The following is a 7,852-nucleotide window of genomic DNA, read 5'->3' on the forward strand; positions in this document are numbered from 1 at the left end:
GTGCAACTCTAAACCGTCAATGACGTCCGCATCGCCGGCCGACAAATGCCGCATTCCTTTAATTGAAAAAAGGTGTCATTGTTTTTCTTACTGCTCGGATTCTTTCGTTCTCGATTTCTTGTTTTTATTTTGTGATGCACAGCTAACTGCTCAGATCACCCATTTATCGCGAAATATAAGCATTCGCTTCGCTTGAATAAAATCACTTTGTAGATTGCGCTCTCATACAATCGTTTGCGTCGCCGCTCTTCCTTCGTTTTGTTCCCTGTCAATAACGTAGCTCAAGAAAACTGTGATGAATAGCAGTAGTCCGAACTACCCACTGCAAAAGTCGATTTTGCTTCCTGGCGCATAACTTCGGAACTCGCTTTCACCGATGAGTTCAGCGAAATCGGCACCGGCGAGACGGAAATGCGAGAACGAATTTGAACGAGGAAAATACCCGTAATTACTTGACTTCTGTAGCAGGATAAATCTCCGCGTGCCGACCAGCGGTACCGGCCTGCGTCTATCGAGGAAGTTATTGAGGAAAGAAGCGACGGCAGCAATAAAAGAAAAAAAAAGAAACGCATCATCGGAGGCAATGTACTTGTAACCTTGCAGTATCGCCCCGGTGACGCTTCTTCGTTTTTTCTTTTTTCTTTTCTACGGAGCTCGCATTTTATTCGAGCACTCTGCTTGCTATGCGCGACGCTGTCCGGGCGTGACGCTCCTTTCGATTGTCTGCCGAAAGATGGTCTCCTTACGAGGCGTGAAGGCTGGAAGCGCCATTTGTTACAGGCGCATGCTATAGACCTTGGCTTTCAAGGTCTACCTTCGCTTGGGGGGGGGGCTCCAGATGACACCGTCAACAAATGCACGCTGCTTGGCGATGTTGTAAACAAAATTGCGCTGTATATGTAGCATCCTTTTGTCCATGCATCGAATGTCGCAAGTACCTTTCGCTTCGCTGTCGCTATTAGGGCGCCACGTGCTTTGTGTGTGTAAATTTTTTTATCGCGATATATATATTTGCATATGTGATGGGTTATGAGGGAGAGCTCAGTGGCGGCGTTCTGCTTCTGAGCGCGAGGTTGGGGGTTCGATTCAGCTGTCGCCAGGGGACGCCGGACACACGTATGCGGCGGCAGCAACGCATGGTCACATCTTCCGGCGTCTTGTCACGCTTTGTTCAACCACAACATATAGAAACGTTCCCGAGTTGCATGAGTGCTCTCGGCTCGGGGAGGAAGAGATAGTCACTCCAGAAGCTTAGAGCAACGTGGTCGCTGCGAATTTGGTTCCGTCGTGTCCACTTTGCAGGACACGGAAATACCGCGGAGACGTAGGTGTGAGCGGCGGCGCTGCTGGCGCCACCTTGTGAGACTGACGTCAAACAGAACTACAGTGGACTCCCGTTAAGACGAAACTGTTTAAGCCGACTTTGCGGATATGAGGAACAACCTATGAAGTTTTGGTCGGTTTTCTATAGATCCAATGCAAGAAAAAAAAAATCGCTTAAACACAAATCGCTCATTCGGTTAAATCGAACATCATGAGCCACCTCTTCTAGCCACCCTACCGCCTCTGACGCTCTGCAATAGGTTTGTACAGCGGACTTGGGAAAACGTGAAGGCAACTCTGATAGTTACACGGGAAGGTGTTGACTTATGCCGACTAATCGTTGTGGTGAGGACACTGAAGAGGATCCTCAAGAACAAGTGATGTTCACACGTTACGCAGCTAAATATGCGCTCAATACTGTGTTAAATTTTTTTTTTCATCTTGAGGGCACGGAAGAATTTTTAATCAAGCAAGCTAGCTTAGATGACAGCTTCTGTGACATCGCAAAATTTTGCACCAGCGACGGCAAGCAAGGATCACTCAATAGCACAGTGCTAGAAGCAATGCTTCGTATCATGGACGTATACATCCAATTCACGTTTTTATTATGTTTATGTTCGTTTTCGTAAGTCGTGGATACGTGGGTCGACCAGGAATAGTAGATCTTGAGCTTTGTGGATCGCTTCTCCTAACACGAACCTCTCACAATTAAGGCGAACAGATTTTCAATGTCCCTTCGAGTTCGTCGTAACGGGAGTACATACTGTACGGTTGCAATGACCATATAATAAATAGTCCTGCACGGCTTGGTCGAACGCCACAGGATGGCTTTGCCGCTCGCGGCTACGTCTCCGGTATTCCGGCCAGTATCCCGTAAATTTATTGCTACGCATGCGGACAGGCTTAAAGCTCTCTAGCACAAGAACAGGTTTAACATTTCCACTAACAGTGTCTTCCGCTTTAGGTTCATCTCGTATTGAATTGTTACTATGGATTCCCCTTCATTGTATACACGTACATTTCCACGGCGGCTGCGCGCTGACGGCAAGCTCGTTTCAGACGTGCCCTTTTTCTTTTTTTAACGAGAAGTCTTCCCGCCGCGTTACGCCCGAACTCGCCTATAATGTCTTCTCCAGGCTCACCAGGAAAGCAATCGACGTTGGCGCGTGCGCGTTGAAAACATGTTTCGTTTTATTCTTTTTTTTTTTTTCGAATTCCGGAATGGCTCACCGCGGGGCACGTTCTTCGTCACCGACCGGAAAGCGCCGTTGGTCCCGTCTCGCTACAAACAAGTCCGGTGGACCTTCGAACCGAGCCGCCGGCGATCTTCTCGAAACCCTCCCCCAACTGTCCCCCCTCTCTCGTATACTTTTTCTCAATTTCACGTTTGCATAGTTCTCTCTCCCCTAACTGTCCCTCTCTCGTATACTTTCTCTCAAGTTCACGTCTGTCTCGTGCTCTCTCTCCCCCAACTGTCCCTCTCTCGTATACTTTCTCCCAATTTCACGTCTGCCTCGTTCTTTCTACGTACGTCCACGTCCTGTCCTTCACTTAATCGTCAGTGTAACACTAAGCGCAATATAATCATGAACTTTCTCCGTTTCACGTCTGCATCGTTCTCTCTCCCCCAGCAGCCCCTCTCTCGTATACTGTCTCCCAATTTCACGTCTGCCGCGTTCTCTCGCGAGCGTGCCAGAAAAGCCTAGCGTAACCTTGCTCCTTTTTGTCTCTCTAGCCGCTGTATAGGCGTCTCACAGGCATTCGCCCCCCCCCCCCCCCACCCCACTCTCTGCAGTTTTTATTTGTTTAATTTGATTCCTGAGCAGTGGCGGCCCTTCTTTCACTGTCATTCGGGTCAACGCCGTTACAAAATACAACCAGATTACCTTGGCGTCGTTTGCGAGAAACTACGCGAAAGAAACAAAAAAATATATTCAAAAGGTCGCGACTGAGAGAGAGAGAGAAAGATGACAGACCCTCACAATCGAGTGTACACAGCGCTGCGAGCAGTGTTGACTTAGTCTGACGTAACTGTCTCGCGAGGGTGCATTGATCCCCGTCGTCGCCGGCAAAAATAAGACGTTTGCTCAACTCTGAATCTCGATGGTATATTGCGAGACGATGCAGTCAGGTTATTTTAAAGCGGAGAAGAGCCTTTGGGGTAGTGCAAACTGCAGCAGTTATTTACATAAAGAACCAACGGACTCACTTTTGATACGCGTCTTGAAGCAACGCCAGCTCTGGTGTGAGGGACGCCGTATAGTGGTGGGCTCTGATCGAGCATTCATCTTTACCGCATGTGCATATTATTAAATGTTAAATTCTCTGATGCGCACTGAAATGGGAGTAACCATGGTTGTTATTAGGCCGCCACTGTATGGCGGGATTCGAACCCGTCACCTCATACTTTGCAGCAGAACCCTAAAAGCCAAGGAGCTACCGGCTTGGTCAGCGAGCTCACTTTGCAGCCAGCGATTTTTCATTCATTGATACTACCACGTGCACCCAGGGGTCTTGATGTACGTAGTTGAGGTGCATTCCCAGTAATACAAAACGAGAACTGTAGCACACAAAGCAAATAAGCAAACTAGAGTGCTAATGAGTTATTATCGCACTGTCACTAAAGCGTAATAAATGCGAAAATATAAACGTCCTGGGGCGAGAGATAGTCGCCGTGGCGGCTTAGCGCGGCTATGCTGTTGCGCTGCTAAGCACGAGGTCGCGGGATGGAATCCCGGCCGCGGCAGCCGCATTTTGGTGGGGGTGAAATGTAAAAACCCTACCCAACCCACGGACCAGCCCCGCTGCCCGCTTTTGGTCTCCCCGTATGGTGTCCGGGAGGCGCCGCGAAAGTATACATAAAGGACACGTTGTTTACACTTGCGGTGCTCGATTTGCTGCGGCGCGAAAGATACCGGCCTGCTGGAACGCCCTGCAAAGAACTGCTCCCTTCTTATATTAGTTGTGCTTATTTTTCTTTCATTTTGTCAAACAGGATGTAGTACATTGCTGCCCTCAGGGTGAGAGAGATAGAAGACAATTTGTGTATATTCCGGGTGCCCCATACTTTCCAACTTTATCCATTTCATGGTGCTCAGAGTTGCCCCCATTTCAGAGAGAGAGAGAGAGAGAGAGTGTGTTGTCTCTTTAAAAGTTAAATTGTAGGGTTTTACGTGCCAAAACCGCGATCTGATTATGAGGCACGCCCTATAGTGGGGGACTCCGGAAATTTGGGCGGCCTAGGGTTCTTTAACGTGCGCCTAAATCTAAGTGCACGGGTGTTTTCGCGTTTCGCCCACATCGAAACGCGGCCGCCGTGGCCGGGATTCGAACCCCGCGACCTTGCGCTTTGTTCTCTCTTTGATCCCCAGTCGCGCCATGTCTTAAACCTACATTATAGTATGCCAAGGCTTTTTGATCAACTAACCTTTCCGCAGTTATCGTTAACGTTTTCTAACTACCGCGCGCGTGTCTTTGGACGCACTGATTTATAGTGTACACGTTTTCCTTGTGACACGTTCTGGTAACACGCGAGTCGAGTGTTCGTGTCGGCCTACGCGGCGACAACGAGTGTTCAGCGGGCTGTATAGTTATTTGTTCGAGCCTATAGCAGTCTGGCATACAACGCAGCGCCAACTCTCCGAGCGGCTTAGGTCGGGAGACGAAAAAAGAAAAAAGAAAAGCGAAATGCATCGTCGACGTTTGGTGCACCGTTGACGCATGTGCGAATTGGTACAACGCGGGCCGTGCCCCCCGCCACTGAGTAACATATGTTTACACAACTCTTTCTCGGGCTGCGTCTCGTACTGACACGTCGCGTGCCTGCACTTCGTTTGCATGTGGAAATGCAGAGCGTGCCGACTCGCGCGCACTGTCCCCACACGCCGGGCTTCTGCATATTCCCCGCGGCTCGTATATATATATATGCGGTTACGTGCGCATTCTCGCAGGATGCGTCGTCATTGTCGAAAGACGCGGGCCAAAAACAGGAGACGCCTATATAGCGACGGTTCCAGCAGTGGGCTAGCTTTCGCAGCCGCCGGTGGTGGATCTTGCGAGACCCGTCGTGGTATATAGCTTAGTGGTTAGGGCGTTGCGCCGATGAGAGCTCGAGGTCGGGGGTTCGATCCCGACCGTATAGACCACATTTAGATGGAGGCGAAATGAAAAAAGACAACACTCGTGTACTTAGACTTAGGTGCACGTTAGAGAGACACAAGTGGTCAAAATGAATCCGGAGAGCCCCCCCACACACACACACAAAACGGCGTGGCTCAGAATCATATCGTAGTTATGGTAATCTATGTTGTATTTTGCATTTTGGCGTGCAGCGGCACAAGGTAATGCTGGGACTGATTTCGATACTTTCGAGTTCTTCTCTCTCTCTTGTTATCGTCTCGAAAGCGTTTTCAGATTCACGAGCCGATTCGCATTTTTTTTTTTTTTTTTTTTGGCTTGACGTCGTAGGCACTTCGTCGCAGTGGCAGCTGTCATCGTAATGGCAGAGACGTGCCTCTTGCAAATGTCAGTTTTCATTTCCGTGCACGTCATATGGCCTGATCGTACTAGAGAAAGTCGTGTGCATTTTTCGCCTTATGGGTGCCACATTGCAAGTGTCGAACGCGTGTTGCAATAGCACAAACCAGAGAAACGGAAGTGCTCTCATTAGTTAACCGCTCTGCAAATCACGCTAGAAGCGCACGTTACAGCGTTGCAGGAACGCAGGAATGCTCGCTGTATTCGTTGGCAATTGTTAAGCGTTTGATTGATGCATAAAAAAAAAGAAAGTTCTGCAATTAGTTAAAAAAAATCAAAATTAAAAATAAAGGAAAGCCATTTCAGCATTCTGCAAGTGGCACCTGTTATAAATTTAACGTCGGGAAAGAAACAAAGCTGCGCTTCTATTTCACTGCATGTACAACGTATTTGGCAAATTGGACTTCGCAAACAATCCCTCTCCGCGGCCAATACGTATGCTCTCTGTAATTACGTTCGTCGTTGCCGTTTTAAAGGCGCTGCACTAGAAGCAACGTAAAATATTTCGGTGAATGCAGGTTTCTGTCAAGGAAAATTAAAGAAAAAAAAAGAGAGGCAATTGAAAGCACGCAAAGTGCGTCCATTGAGACTTCTAAAGTGAACAAAGCTGATACATTACTGCAAACGTTGCGCTACTAAGAATGCGAATATTTGTAAATCAGACTTTTGCAAAACTCACGTGACCACCGTGACTATTTCACGCGAACTTTAAATGAACATGTTGACTTGTATTCAGTAATTTCTAGAAATTGATAGATGCAGTTTCGTTATGTTTTTTTTTTTTAACGGTGAGCTATATGGCACTATATGGTGAAACAAAAGCGCGCCATTCATGCTATACCTATTTTTGTTGCGTTGCTAAATTTGGTTCTCGAACCTTTATTTGTCGTCTTCAATTCGCCCATTTTTCCGCATTTAACAAACAAACAAATAAACAAACAAAAAATAAGCATGCGATTAGGAATCTGTCCTCTCAACGCTTGGTAACGAGAATTTGGCTTCTGCTTCTTTTTTATTTTATTTTTTTTTTTAAGAAGGGAAGTTTCATTCAAATCACTTCGGCGGTTGCATAATGAGGACGCTTTCGCATTTCGCGTGTAATTTGAATATATAGGGACACAGGAGCTGGCTCCAACTAAAGCTTCCTCGTAAGAATGCCCGCGGGTGGGCGCGCGCACCAAGCATCATTGCTTGCTGCGGTAAAGCTAGGGAAACGACGGAGCATATTTTATTAGAATGTGAAGACGTCTATCCAGCGGTCGATTTAGGCACCACTGGCCTCCTTGAAGCCCTTGGGTTCAGCGGGAGCAGTGGTAAAGCAAACAGGTCCGCAATAGACATCAGTAAGAGGCGATTGGAGGATTGGTGGAAGAAAAGTAGGGAAACGACAAAAGACGGAGACGTACAAAAGCACAGTTCGCAATAGGGTATCAGAAAATTTGGACGTGGTAGTTCATAGTGGGGTTTTTTTGTTTTTTCATGGGTTAACCTAGGTAGGATATTAGGCAGCATAGTAGCAAGAGCTTGGTGGCGCAGGCCACCGCCCCGTTCCAAAGGGGACGCTCATAACATCCATCCATCCATCCATCCATCCATTTGCATACACAAAGAGCGTTGCCGGATTCAAGCATCCATCCATCTTTTTATACACTGTAGTCGTGTGTAGTTCCATAGAGAAAAAAGGATGGTGGGTGTGGAGCCTTCTTAAAAACGTAAACACCTCGTTGCCGAACCGAATGGGCGCCTCTCCCAGAGTGGTATACCTACGAAAGAAGGTATATCACTCCTTTGCCCGCCGGTCATTTCTCAGAAAGCGAACAAGTTAGACCCGCTTCGTTCGTTCCTGTACAAGATAAGGAATTCTGCTCATGGATATAAGAATTAAAGCTATTTGGTTCACTTTTCGTTGATTAAAATTTGTTAAGCTTGACGTGTTTCTGAACGGGTGTATACAGAAAAAACAGAGAAGTTTACAGACTAGTAGAGGGCTTTA

This window comes from Dermacentor andersoni, chromosome 11 (assembly GCF_023375885.2).
Source record: "Dermacentor andersoni chromosome 11, qqDerAnde1_hic_scaffold, whole genome shotgun sequence".
Taxonomy (NCBI): Eukaryota; Metazoa; Arthropoda; class Arachnida; order Ixodida; family Ixodidae; genus Dermacentor; species Dermacentor andersoni.